The sequence below is a fragment of the Pinus tabuliformis genome, chromosome X, assembly GCF_031772625.1.
Source record: "Pinus tabuliformis cultivar Carrire ecotype Pingquan chromosome X, CPIR1, whole genome shotgun sequence".
NCBI lineage: Eukaryota > Viridiplantae > Streptophyta > Pinopsida > Pinales > Pinaceae > Pinus > Pinus tabuliformis.
Window position 1 is genome coordinate 584,247,152 of NC_142308.1, and position 16,077 is coordinate 584,263,228.

Sequence of the window (16,077 nt, forward strand, 5' to 3'; positions counted from 1 at the left end):
GGAGAAAATTCCAAGAAAGGAAAACAAGAAGGAAAGAGGGTTAAGTTTGGTAAAGACCAGATAACCCCAGCACGCAGGTGCTAGAGTCTTGTTGAGGGCTGCAGGCCTGCAAGACAGCTCGGGGGGAGAATCCAACGTACTGATGGATCTCAAGGTTGGGTGGATAAGAGAAATTATGTAAAATGTAGGTGAACTTCTGGAGCGTTAACTCCTGTAGCTGGTAGACCAGGTACGAATTATTCACCAGATTCAGATTTCCGTTATCAGTATACTGGGTGTATAGAAGGAAAGTAGATGAATCCAAGTCTCTGTTGCTAACTAGAGGTAAAGAATGTTTAATATTAGAAACAGTTTCTATGAGCATTAGAACTGGTTATTAAGGCAAAAGAACAGAGACCATCTACTGTATGCATTGCATGCTAACTATATGAAAATCGATGCATGTTAACTATATAGAAACCGATGCATATTAACAGTATAGAAACCAATGCATGCCATCTGTATAGAAACTGAAGCATGTTATCTATATAAAAACCGTACGAGTCCTGGAAGACCATAACAGTATGCTGAATAATTAAGTGCATAATATAAAGATGCATTAAACCCTATAACAGCGGGAAGATTCACTGAAAACTATAACAGTAGAATGATTTATAGAAAAATCAGAACGGCAAAGAGAATTATTGCAGTTCTAGAGCGAACAAGAAAAACATATTGAAATAGTACTGTTGTTCATAGCATATAATGAAGCCGTAACAAGGGATGTAGTCAGACACTGTACCAAGGGTTTACCTTTCATTATATTTGAGAACAAGTATAAAATCATCATTGTGTTATCACTCGCCAGAACTCATTCGGCTCAGAGTACAGGGGTTGATACTATTATCCATATAAAGGCGACATGGTGTCACCTGGTAATAGAACCCTGCTGTGGTAAACGGCCATGCAACCGCCGTAATATAAGTCATGTATAATGAGCAAATATATGACTATTACCATAAACCCTTAAATAAAACAAATGCAACTCTGTGAACCAAAGGAAATACGATAACCTCTAATATAAGACGAGCTCAAATATGTCTTTGAGTCAATATTATATGCGTATAAACAAGACAGGTCACTAGTGCCAACTGTATCAGATGAACAAATTTATACATCGTATTCAAAGGAATATATATTAACCTTATGATAAACAGAAACCCCGATGGGTATAACGACAGTATGATTACCCAAGTGTCCAGAGAACCGAAGAAGACTCTCATTCCTCAATAAATACAGACAAAAACTTGTGATTTAATATTCAACATTTTCGACAATATGAGAAACAGAGAGGAGTAAATATCCTGAGTTCATTGAGTCGATTCGGTCCTGGCTAGGAGGCCGTGGAATCTTAAATAAACATACATACAACCGTGGCATATTGCCAAAATAGATACTTAACATAAGATTGTATAAATCAAAGAGAACGCAGTTTCCGGCATGGAATGGCCGACCGCGAATCGAAACCAGGGTTTGACTGAGTGAAGAAACCCTGAGACATTAAAGAAAAAACCGCCATGAGGAACTCCTCAGGCTAAGAGAATCAACATAAGACACACTGCATAAGAATAAACCCTCACCCATCAGGTGGAAGCGCAAGCTCTGCATCAATTTATGATGGGGTAAGTACCTGGAAGTGCCACGGTCGCATATTCGCTTCTGGAACGGCTAAAGGATCGTGATGTAAACACCTGACACAATGAAAGCATTTGAGATTAGTTCATGGCTGAAGTATCCCAGAACTAATGAACCGGCAGTAAACAAAAGCACTGTGCATATATTTATAAATCCAAATAGCTGAGGAAAGACCTGTAATCGGCGGGCTATGGTCATTGAAATACCTGGAATAGCGTTGCAGACCTGGTAGATGATGCGAGGAAGACACCGCCGAGCTGAGCAGTACTCAGCCTCCCGAAACATGTGCAAATGAACCGAATGAAGTAGCTCAGTGGTATATAAATCACCACTAAACCCTTGGGCTAATTCAAGCCCTTAGATCTTAACATGCAATCCTCATCGTTCAATCGACTGGGAGCTTGGCGCGTAAACTCTAGCGTTTCAACCAAGGAATCATGTGGACTCAGCACGGCACTAGCCACCTGGCGAAGGTAGATGAAGTGAGTTAAGATTACGCTCACCACCTGGTGCTGGAGCTGGCCGGAGCAGCAACCGGTGATTGCAATAACCATTAACTTAGCCTTTAATTTCGTAAAGGTTGCCAATTGGGTCAGGTAACATTAAACCAAGGGAGAAACCTTATTATAGCAGGGTTGGTATACGTATATGTAAATATAGCAGTGGAGAACGATGCCTTGCATACATATTTATTCTATGATCGGATGGATGAATAGTAAAAGTAATAAGTTCTGTAATATTTTTTTAAAATTTTGTATATTGTCGATGGGTCGTGACACTTCATCCTTTGCAATACTCATAAACCTTCATTTTCATGACCGCCATTCCTAAACATTTTGTCGTCAATCACATACTATCTTCAAAATAATTACACTCGTTTTGTGTCATTGATGGGGGATAAATCAAGGCCCTCCTGCGACGAGTCGCTTCTTGTCGACATTAGCACATTATCCAGGAAGTTGACTTAGAAACACCCTTTTAGTACCTTGAGGCTTGCATACATTAATGGCAACTTTCTCACTTCCGACGATACGTTGGCATCACAGTCCTTCGACTGAAAGACTTTGTATGGTGTTTGAAATCAAAACATCTATTCACACAATGCAGAATGTACTGTAGCACCTTGAGAATCATTATCATTATTGGTGATTTCTCTCACTTCTGTTAATAACTTACATCATTGGCTGGTAATCAGATGGTGTCTTCCCATGTTAACCTTCAGATCACATTTTCACATGGTTAGACTCATACTTGAGCAAACGATTGGATGAGATAGAAGACCCCGGATCTAGTTTCATCCATCTGGGTTGCGATTTCAGGAGAGTACTAAATCATCTGTACGATGGCTTTACACAGATGGTCATCTTATCATGGGTCTACATCTGTAGACGACTATCTGATTTATGTACATGTAATGAAAAGTTTATATGCTGAGCATGGGTATGCCTTCCCTCAGCAATTCATGAAAAATTCAAATATATCATGATATTATGTATTGTAATTGATGCAGGTCACTGTCTGCTTCAGATCCTCCTCATCACATCATAAAGAATATCACTCAACATTATCATTTTTGACTTCATGCTTTAGGGGGTAGCTGTTACAGGTCTATTTGGGCACATCACTCTCGATAATCAGATCAGTGTAAATAGGGTCTATCAAACCCTAATTTAGTTGCTACATGCCCTAGACATGCCACCTCATTGAGTGCTTTCATCCATGAGAGTTTCCTGACTTCAAACCCTGTTGAAGTGCTTCCTTGGGTCACCAGCGCACCCCTAGTCAGGGGTAAGTTCTTTGTAGAGTAGGTAGCCCCATTCAAGGTTGTGTTGTAGAGCACCTAAGCCCACTCAAGCCTACGCTGGGCGAGAATCCTTGAAATGTTCATTGGATCCTGAGTATATTCCTCCTTTCTAGAGCCTTCTAGAAGGAAACCAACTCTTATCCTATCAAGATAAGCTCAACTTAGGATATACTTGGATCATCTAATCCTATATCCTCTCATCCCTTTGAACATGGAAACTAATCATCCATTTATGGAAAACCATTCAATGCCATATTAATGACAAAACCACTCGCATTCATCTATAAATTGGCCTGCCATGATAGAGCCAAGGAGCTTGGAGATTATAGAGAAATATTGTTGGTTTAGAGACTTAAAATCATTGTCAAGCAATGTTATGCTACTGGATTGATGTTGTTATTGGTGTGATGAGGGTTTGGACTAAGCTAGATGAGTGACACGAGATCAAACCACATTGGGTGTAACTTCTCCTTCTATCAATGAGTAAAGTTGTTTGTTCCTTTTCCAATACTTTTGTCTATATCTATGATGAATGTATGTTCAAATGTTGTCGATTCCATTTGTTTACAATAAATAGATCATATTCTTTGATTGTTGCCATCTTCTGTTTATGTTGGTAGGTACCAATTGGGCGAATTTAGTTTGAGCAAGAGCGGTGGGAGCAACTCAAAGAAGATTAAAGGAATCGAAGGATCACAAGTAGGTTATTTTATCTTATCTGTTTATTGTAGGAAAAGTTTAAACATCTTTACTTTAGTTGTTCTAAGAGTAACTACCCACTTAGGGAAGATATACTTATCCGTAGGTATAAATTCCGTATAACAATGGTCTGTCGAAGCTTGCTATTATAGGATTACATTTCAGTTCCTTTACCAATTTGGATTAATAAAGGTTCCGAGAGTTGTTGTTGTTACAAATATAGATGCTTAAGCACATGTTGCCTTTCCTAATCAAAATAGATATAGGAGCGCGTCAAAGTGAAAATAAACTACTCATCACTTGGAGATATTTGTGGAGCATATAGATCATTTGGTTGATATATTTTGTAACTCTATTTGTAATTAAAGGAAACTATTATAGTTTTACCCCTTCCATGGAAATCATTATGTAATTGTTAGGATATCATTTTATTTTAAGATCACATAAGAATAGAAATATTCTCATGATGATATTCTCATTTTAATTAAGATCTATAAAAGAGAATATTGTTGACCCATGAGGGCTAGAGCGAAGAATTGGAAATGGGAAACATCAAAGTTTTGTAGTCTTGATACTTTTATTAATGCAAATATTAACTTTGTGGTTCAAAAATTTCCTCTAAGTAGTCTATGTGCTTTTTAGTGCACCAACCCCTGTTGGGGAGGAAGGACCCTCCTTCTTAGCAGGGATCGTTGGTTAGTTACGGTAGAATACATAATTGCATAAATATTTCTCGGTTATGTGATTATTGTTACTTCTATTGTTACATTTAATTCTATGTGTAATTTAATTAATTATAGTAAGCTTTGGATGTTATGAAAACTTAAGTCCTAGGTCATTCCCTCAATTTAGTGTGGCATCGAATTATTTGCTTTGGTGTTACAGTTTGGATTGAACTTTATTTTATGTATACAGATTGAATGGCTGATGGTTTTCAGGAGTGCTGTGAGAGTGGTTGTATGGAAGATTACATAAATATTTCTCAGTTATGTGATTGATGTTAATTCTGCTATTACAGTTAATTATATGTGTAATTTAATTAATTGCAGTAAGATTTAGATGGTGTGACAACTTAAGTCTTAGACTAGTCCCTCAATTTAGTGTGGCATTGAATTATTTGCTTTGTTGTTACAATTTGGATTGCACTTCATTTTATGTGTGCAGATTGAATGAGTAGTGGATTTTAGGAGTGTTGTGAGAGTGGTTGAATGAGAGTTTTGCTTAAATATTTCTTAGTTATGTGGTTTTTATTACTGCGACTGTTACAGTTAATTTTGTGTGTAATTTAATTAATTGCAATAATCTTTAGATGGTGTGACAACTTAAATTTTGGACCGTTCCCTCAGTTTAGCGTGGCAGTGAATTATTTTCTTTGTTGTTACAGTTTGGATTGCACCTTCTTTTATGTGTGCGTATTGAATGAGTGATGGTTGTCAGAAGTGTTATGAGAGTGGTTGAATGACAGATTGCATAAATATTTCTCATTTATGTGAATGTTGTTACTATTGTTGTTATAGTTATTTCTATGTGTAATTTAATTAATTGAAGTAAGCTTTAGATGGTGTGATAGCTTAATCCCTGAACAGGTCCATCAGTTTAGTGTGACAACAAATTATTTGCTTTGTTGTTATAGTTTGGATTGCACTTCCTTTTATGTGTGTAGATTGAATGATTGATAGTTTTCAGGAGTGATGTGAGAGTTGTTGAATGACAAATTGCATAAATATTTCTCATTTATGTGAATGTTGTTACTACTGTTGTTATAGTTATTTTTGTTTGTAATTTAATTAATTGTAGTAAGCTTTAGATGGTGTGACAACTTGAGTCCTAGACAGGTCCCTCAGTTTAGTGTGGTAGAATTATTTGCTTTGTTGTTACAATTTGGATTGCAATTCCTTTTATGTGTGCAAATTAAATGAGTGATGGTCTTTAGGAGTGTTGTGAGAGTAGTTGGATGTCATAGTAGTTTATTCTACAATATTTATTTGCTTTGAATCTGTGTGGAGTGTGTAACAACTTTTTTGATTGCTGAGAGTGTGTGTGCAACAAATTTGTGTTGAGATTATTTTATACTAGTCATCATTTGCATTAACATAGACTTTGCGCGATAGTCTTGTAAAAATTAAAGCCTACATGGATCGATAATTAAATGTAAGAGCGGGTCAACCAATGTTAAAATGAAAACAATATAAAAATAATGAAGTTAAAAAAGTTTCTTATACAAATCATTGTGAGATATGGGAATTAATATTTTTATTACCTTTTATGTCTTCACGAACATATGCTGATACAAAATGAATAGAAGAAGTATTCAAGTAATCCTAATTATTTTTGCAAAAAATTCATACCATATCTTGAACATTATATTAACTGAATAAAATATATAATATATATATCCATGAGGTTCATATTTGCCTAAAAGCGAGGAAACCAGATAGAAAAATCAAAAGTTCTCTTCCCCTAAAGGGGGAAAGCATATCTTACAACTTCCAAATTGTTTCTAAAAAATGTGTGGCCATAAAATTACACACAAGGGATGAGCCTCATGACATATGGATATTAGCCTAAGGGGTGATAGAAAATGTGAATTGCAACAAAAGTGGGGGTGCCTCAGTCGCAAACTTGGAACTTATGGATCAAGCATGAGGGTCGTTATGGCATTGATCACCACTGAGCTGAAATGAAACTATTTTGCAAGCCATTGAACAAAAATAAGCCAATATTGGGCTGATCAAGTGGTCGGCAGATAACATGTGCTGCTATGAAGCCAAACTGATGTTGAACTAGAGCCTCCATGTGCCTGAGAGATGCATGAGCCTACATTGAACTGGTAGCCTTCAAAGGTTCCTCCACAACAAAACACCCGTATGAGCTAGGCCAAAGGGGAGAAGATGGGGGGAGCTTCAATCGTCAGTGGGGGAGCGAGGGGCACAAAGGGAGGTGGAGGATCTTTGCGAGAGGGGGGAGGGGAAAAACTGACTGGAGGGGAGTGTGCAGGAGAGATAATGGGGGAAGGGACGTTGGGAGTGTTATCACAATAAATTGATCATCTAGCAATAATTTACTAGATGGATCGAAGTACACCATGTAAGGCCAATTTTACCATAGTAAAATTTCTTTTGCTTTGAAAAATTACTTAATAAACCACATTTGTTAAGAAATTGATAATTAAACCCATGAAGAATAATTAATTAAATCACTATTTATTTAATTATATTCTAGTAATAATTAATTAACCCATTGTTTAATTAATACTCCTTATCATATTTGACCTAGTTATGAGAAATAAACAAATAAATCATTAATTATCTTATTTTTTCTCTACGAATAATTAATTAATCACTAATTAATTACTATTCCTTGTCAAGTTTGACTAAATCTCTCAGGAATAATTAAATAAATCATTATTTGTTAAGTATTCCTTAACCATATTTCTTGAGATGATAAATAAATCGTTTATTTATTTATTATTTCTAAATAAAAGTTTAAATACTTTTTCCCTCTAACCAAATATAATAAAATATTCCAAATGATTACTTCTAGAATGAGGTTAATAATATTTATGATTGCTCATTATTCGAGGATAACCTGATATTTTGTTATAAATAGAAGGGTTTTCCATTCATTATTCACTTTCAATTATTTTCATTGTTTCACTCACTGTTGTAACTCTGATTATTATCACTGTCACACACCACTTTTCTTTTCTGGGTTTACACATTATAGAAGAGAGAGACTCTACAAAAGCTGAAGACATTTGACGATAGCCAAGAATCCATCCCATAAAGGGGGACTGATAACATTATTTGTTCCCTTCACAGTTGTTGTTTAATAAAACATATTCTTTATATATCTAGTTTCCATTGGATTATCAGAGTTAATTGCACTTATTTTACTATTTCATTTTGTTGTTTAACTATGATTGTGGCATAGATCAGGGCTTTGGCAGGTTTTTTTTCTATCATTTGCTATAGATCTACAATGTTTAGAAGCCATTTTCATAGTTAGGGTTGTTTTCCATCCTCAACTTTAAGTGGTTTCTTTTCGTACACATTTGAGAAGAAAACACAATAACAAAATTGGCAACTCCACTGGGGAATTCCTGATTGTCGTTAACATTTGGTGACTCCACTGCATTTTTAATTCTGATCCGAAAAACCTGGGTGACCTTCAGCTTTCAACTTAGGGTTTTCATTTTTTCAGCCTCTTAATGTTGTTTACTAGCTTTTTAACCCTAGATCAGTCAAATTTCTAACTTCCGCAAGTTTTCTGGTCTTTTCACAGGTAACAGGAACCAACCACGATAGAGACAACAATTTTTTCCAAGACTTTCCGACCGAGAATCAAGGAGCAGAAATCACACTTTTCTGCCCCAAAAGTGCGATATGGAGGTCTAAAGCGCACTTTATGGCCCAAAAAGTGCAATATCCCAGGAATCAAGTCAGTACCTGCGATTTTAGGTTTTCTCAGATTTTTTCTGAGAGCTATCTGCTGGTTTGGTTGACAACTGTCTCACCTTGCTTATGCCTTGATCTACTCTTATTTTCTTGTCGAAGTGGAATTTAGCCCTTTAGGTATTCTAGCATGCTTCCACCTTTATAGGACGAGTTTAGCTGAGTAAGAAGTCTGAGTTTTTGTAGAGCTTTCAGCCATATTTTCCATATCTGTACCTTTATGTTTCAGATCTTAAAAGATAGGTTGTGTTCATCCAAAGTTTTTTCTTAAACCTTGTTTTGTCATTTTCCTTATGGTCCCATTGGTTTCCCTAGGCTTCACACCCATCTCCCTATCTTTTTGCAACAATTTTCCTCTTTGGTTTTTTGTTTTTGTTACACCACTTTCCAGCAGCATAGTGTCATTTGATCCCAGTCACACTGATGCTTAGGTATCTTGACCTTTTTCGTGTGTTTTCATTTGATTTTTCCACCAACCAGCACAGTGTTTTCAAACCTAGTTTGGGTGGGGTTTAGAAAGTTGATTCACTGTTTATTTTCTGTTTTTAATTCTAGTTTATTTCAGCAATCATTTTATTTTTTCAAACACTATATGGGCTTAATTAATAAACACATTTGCACACACAAGCACACATTAAGCGAAGGGCGCTTAGTTTACACCACCAAGCCAAGACTTAACTTAATTAATTTATCTCCCCACATACAGACAAAAACATCTTGTTGATCTCCCTTCACCATTTCAGTGTCACTTGTGTCTTACCACCATTGCGCCACCAAGGTGTTTTTCGCGGATAATCTTAGGCCTTCATCCCAGTTCCCACTTGGGCATATTACTCCTCCCCGCAGGGTTCGAGTTCATAGTCCTGCAAGTCCCCATATCGACTCCTCTTCTCGTTCATTTGATTCCTCATCTAATTCCGAGCCTCCTTCACCACATACCATCATCATGTCAGGACCCACGTACCTCTTATGCATTTACCCAACCACATCAGAAGATGTTAGGGCTAGCTAGTGCTCAACCTGTCTACGAGACCGTTGCTCCTTCACCATCTTATACCTATGCACCGCCAAGCACTCCATCCCCTCAGGCATTAATGTCGCAGCCTCCCATGCATCCTCAGCCCTAGCAGCCACCGCCCCCTCAGGGTGAAGTGTTTGCATAGCAAAGTGCGACCAATCCCCAGAATTTGAAGAAAAAGAATAAGGGGAAAGGTAACAAGGGTAACCAGGGTAACCAATGTAATCAACCTAATGAACCCCAAGGGAACCAACCTAACACGAAAAATGAGCAACAGGGCGACCAACCAAACCAGAACAAGTCTATTCGTATGAACAATCCTTGTGCATGTTGTGGTGTACATGGCCATTATACCCATTAGTGTCCTCTCTTACCTCAGATGTCCCAAATGTGGGAAGCCCAAGTAGCTTCTGGAGGTCAACCTCCCATAAAACAACTGCCTCAAAATTCTGCACCATCTCAACTGACTGTGCTCACAAATCCTTTTCGTCAACAAGGATTTGTTACTGCTCAACCTCATGTAGGTCAAGCAGCTCACCTTCCCCAACATTTTGACCCTGGTGACTACTAGATCCTCATAATGAATTCTGACGAGGTCAATACCTCTAATATCAACTTGTAAACTTGGTTGTGTCAATATGACAAGCAATCGACTTCGTCTGCCATAGAGTCCAAAGCCAAAGCATCTACTGAGCCTCTTACAACACCAAATGGTCCGCTACATATCCCTCAACCTAAAGTTGAGTCAATTCCTAAGATCCGTAAGGGACCACTATGTTGTAACATGGCTTCTAACCAAGCTACCCATATGTATAGTATAGTAGATGACTTGACACAATCACTTGTTTCCATGTCGACGGTGGAAGTCCTCCAGTCATGCCCATATTAAAATAAAGATCTACTAACTTATTTGGGCACAGTAGATCTTTCAGACGATCGTTTAATTGTCTTCCCCATTGATATGTCAGAACATCCTCCATTACCTCCATCCATTGCTTTCTAGATACCAATCAAATTCCATAATGCCATCATCTCCCAGTGCATTATTGACGAAGGCACATCCACCTGCATGATGTATGCTATTTTTTGGAAGCAACTCAAGTCACCTGAGCTGTCCCCATCCAACATCACTTTACGTGCTTGGGACGGTCACTCCTCCCAGCCTCTCGACATGTATCACAATTGTCCAATGACTCTTGTAGGCAAGACAGTTCATGTTGACATTGAAGTTATTGATACCTCTCGATTACAACATTCTCTTGGGTCGTAGTTATGCTTATGCCATGTCAGTCGTCGTGTCTGCAGTTTTTTGCAAGATATGCTTCTCCCATGAAGGGAAGATCATCACTATCGATCAATTGACATACTACGAGTCGTCATCCTTGACCTCCCTTGAGTCCATTATCTCATCGATGTTCGATAAGCAGTCTTCTACCCCTCTCACCGATGCTTCACCTGGAGTCTACAAAGATTCCTCATTTTTGGGTGCTTTCCCTGGTCCTCCACCCCTATCTCTGAGCCTAGATCTTTGAGTGTTTGCATGTTACAAGCATCACGGGCTGCTCAAAAGCAGTCTAGTACATCTGATCAACAACCAGCTCCTCAGTACCTTGTTTTTTCCATTTCAACTAAGCCATCAAGATCCACCCCCCAAGACCTCCTCCTTTTGTTGGTGCCTCCCCTTTGTTCCCACCAGGAACTGTTCCTCCAGGTCTTAACCATCTAGGAGTTGTTCGACCGGGACATTTCCCTGCAAGACAGATACCTTTCTTGTTTCCTCCTCCTGGAATATTTTTTATCCCTCTTATGGCTTCGTTGATTCTCCCTAATATGACTTTGGGGATCCCAATCTGGTACATTGATTCCCCAACGAACACTCTGCATGGTCATCTTAGACCATATCATGCTTTGACCTCAGTTCAACCAATCGCTATGACCCCTATCGCTACTTCAGTTCCCCCACAACCTCATCAGGAACCCACTCCTATTGCGAAAGCATCCAGATAGGGGGGCAAAGCCAAGAGGAAATAACCTAAGGACAAGGTTCCCTAAGCTCTTCCAGCCCCCAAATCTCTAAAGATGACACCTCCGTGAACTTTGTGTGAGGTTGTTGGGCATGCCACCAATAATTTTCCTAAGCTTCCTTGTCTTAAACCTTTGGTTCATGAAACATTCCCTGAGTCAAATATCCTTGAGGTCTAAGTTACCTTACCTGGACCAGCCAAAAAACTCAAAACGTTGTGCGCAAATCACCCTTGTGCTTTGTGCGATCATTATGTTAACTATTCCCATTGTTTCCCTCGTCTCGATGAATTTTGTTATTTCCTTCATGCACTTTGTGAATACGAGGCCATTCGCAGTGCATCACCTATGCCTCTACCTGTGGATTCTTGTACCACTATTGCACCAGAACGGGGGGACTCTAGTCCCACCATCATGATCCCTGCCTCCCAATGTCGATATGACAAATTCCATGGTCCATATCCTTTACCTGTCATCATCCTTGATTTCCTCTTAGGAAAACCTTTATGAGGTTCCTGAGTATGCTTCTATCGAACCTCCTTCATCAGAAGCCCAAGTCTCAACATCGGTAGATTTTTTATTTACTAGCTCGTTGCATACCATTCTAGATGATGCGTATGTGAACCTTCTTTCTTAGGATGATGCACCAGGTATTGCTGCCGTATCATGTAGTCAATATTCCTCCTGTCCTCCCATCTTCCATTCTGATGAGTACATCATGGAATCCATGACTACCCTTGATTATCCTTGGAACGACATGCACCATCATGCGTACTTCCTCCCATGTTTGGAGTCCACCACTATAAATACATCCAATACACCCATAGCATACTGGGGGTCACATAGGCCCCTACATCTCATTATCATACTTTGGAGGATCTCATGCCAAGTTGGGTCAAGATGTTTAAATCCCTTTTTCGAGCACTTGGAACATAATGGCACTCCACAAACTCCTCTTGCTAGGGGGAATCATTCCCACCTTTGCATTCCAAATCAATCCCCTCCATCACATATGTTTGCGGGAAGCATCCCATGCTTGGGGGCATGATGGTTTTCCCTTGGCCATCTTCTCAATTGATTAACATAAGTCTCGGCCTAGAACCCACCGAATCTAGGTATGGTTGATTATCCTCCCATTCCTTGGATAGTTTGTCCTACTAGCCTCTTAGGCGAGCCATATTCACATCGCATATCGTAGACGTTTGATACCATATCATCAAATATTCTACTCTATGTCCACATAGTCCCCATGTTTGACTTCGTGGGTGAGGATGATTCTAGACCTCCTCTAGTAGTTCATTCTCGTTTTCATCTTTCCTTATTTCTTCACCAGGAACCATCGTTCCAAGAAGCTTTAAGGCCATCTTTAGAAAACTAAGGCCACTTGCCTGAAAGTTGCAGATCTTGATTCTGATGGTCAGTTTGTCCACTATGATCTCCACAAGATTTAGGGCCTTCACCTCCTCTCAAATTGGAGGGAAAACACCCTTTTATAGAAAAACCCAAAGTTTTTCTATTGCCCATTGTGACCAAACCGTAGCTTAGTTTGATGAAACATCAACACCATTGGAATGCTCTCATCGAGTACTATATTGGGCATTTCTAGGCTTTTTATTATTTGACACTTCACCCAGAAGCCATTTTTCCAAGAACGACCACTTCTCAAAATCGAATTTCTTCATATGTGACACTCGTATTTTGGATACCACCTTCCCCTAGTGCTTGTCATTTCACGTGTCGATTTTCATCATGAGAAACCATAATTTTCTCATGCTTTCATGGTCCCCATTGCACCTATTCTGTGTGGTAGTGTCATCGAGTCACCCTTGTTTAGAGCATCCACAATGGGTCACCCTTACATCCATGGAGTCTGTTTCATATCACATTATGTCATGTCACAATATTCCATCCATATTTTCAAACTATTCATCATGTGCTACCCATTTTGGCCTTCAGTCATACTATCCACCATCCCCTCTGGAGTCGAGTCAGTCGCTGCTAGGTTAACCATGCACTTTATTCTCTGGCAAGGGAAGTTGTCTGTTTGTCCCTTAGTCCCATTTTTTACATTATCCCTGGTGTCATTCCATCAGTCACATTACTATTCTCCCTCGTGCCTTAGTTGGGGATCCTCATTGCCTCACATATGGCGGGTCCTATTATGTCGATATCAACACATCTATTCCAGAAGAACAACCTAGAGGGCGGTGTATCGGTTCTAGCTTCCACTCTTGTTCGATGCCTTGGATCAAGCAAAGGGAATCATCATTGACCTTTGACTTGACTATTTCATGTTCTCGATTCATACACTTGATGGTCCAGTGGTGCAACATATTGTACCAGCGATTCTTGAGTGTGTGTGAGATCTTTCAGACCTCATGAGCAGGTGGCCCTTCAGGTAGCCCCCGACATGCCCGAATGCCTTCATATTATGATACAGCCTCAGATGCAGTTCCATAGAGTTGATGGGTTCAGTTCCTGCCACTTGCAACGCTCATGACATACATGTCTCCTTAAGATGATCCATTCAGTTTTCAGAGGCCTTTCCTATTCAACAGGGCTTCTTTCACTACAACAAAACCAGCGATTTGCGCCAGATTTTAGTGCATTTTTTTTGTAATTGTGATGAGCAACCTGGCGCTAAATCTGGCTCTATTGTACAATTTTTAAAGCGTCCTTTTTTGCGCCTGATTTTGCATCCTTTTTCACGCTAGATTTTGCATCATTTTTTACACCAAACTATGCATCATTTTTTGCGTCAAATTTTGAACCAAGATTTATATCTTATTTTATGACAGGTTTTGCTTCTAGTTTTGTGTCATTTTTTGCATCTATTTTTCATTCTCTTTTGCTTCCTATTTTGTGTCATTCTTTGCTTCCATTTTTGCACCATCATTTGCATCAAGTTTACACTGTATTTTGAATCCAATTTAACGTCTTTTTATGCATCCATTTTGTGTCAGTTTTTGCATCTAGTCTTACGCCAGGTTTTGTATCTAGTCTTACACTAGTTTTTGCTTCTATTTTTGCACCAGCTTTGGTGCCTATCTTTGCACCATGTGTTGAATTTGATTTAGCACCAAATTTTGCATCCATTTTTGTGCCCATTTTTGCATCTTTTTTTGGACCATTTTTTACATCCACATTTACGTTTGATTTGTCTCCATTTTTCCCATCTCATTTTGCACCATATTTTGCGTCATTTGTTTCATCCAATTTTGCATCATTTTTAACACCATCTCTTGCATCTAATGTTACATCATTTTGAGCATCCAAATTTGCATTTATATTTGCATCTTATGTTGAGTCATGTGTTGTGTCCACCTTTGCATCTTATTTTGTGTCTAATGGTACATTCAATTTAGAGCCATTTTTTACGTCTACTTTTGTATTTGTTTTTGCACCAAGTTTTGCATCCAATTTTAAGCTATTTTATGCCCCTTTTTGCACCATTTTTTTGTGTCTACTTGTGTCGAATGTTGCACCATTATTTACACCGACTTTTTCATCCAATTTTGCATTTTTTTGGTGTCTAGTTTTACATTGTTTTCACCATCCAAATTTGCATCTTTTTTTGCCTCATTTTGTGTCCACATTTGCATATAATTTTGTGTCTGAGTTCGAGCCTAAATTTGAATGTGATTAGGAATCATTTTTTACATCCAATATGGCATCCTTGGTTTCACCTTTTTTCAGCCCCATTTTGCATCTTGTTTTATGTCTTTTCTTACATCTTTTTTTTTTTTCCTTTTTTGCACTCAAGTTTGCATCCCAAATTTACACCATTATTTGCATCATCATTTGGCATATTAATTTGTAACGTTTTTTGCTTCTTTTTAACGCTCAACTTTGCATCTTATTTTACATCTAGTTGTTGTCTTTTTTTGCATCTAATTTGGTGCCCATTTATGTGTCCTTGTTTTTGCCCAATTTGATATTATTTTGTATGCCATGTTTTGTTCCCTTCTTTGTGTCAACTATTGCACAATTTTTCACTTCTAATTTAAAACACTTTGTATGTCAATTGTTTGCATTTTTGTATTAATTCCTAGTTTAACATCCAATTTTACTTTCAATTTTGCATCCATGGTTACATCCGCATTTGACTTCTTATATAGAGTATATTTTTCTTTACATATATGACCCCCTTTATAGATTCATAGTGAAATATATGATAGTTTCTAAATATCATTAAAGCAGATATCACAATTCAAAATCATTTGTAAAGAAATTTAAGAGAAATTGACAACATCCATCCAAAAAAATAACAATGCGTCATTAACAATTTTCAAAACATGTATAAAATAGCAACATAATACTAATAAAATTAGTATTATTTTTAATCAAAACAAGTAAAATTCAAATATGATTAACAAATCAAAATATTTCATGAATATCGTTATTCT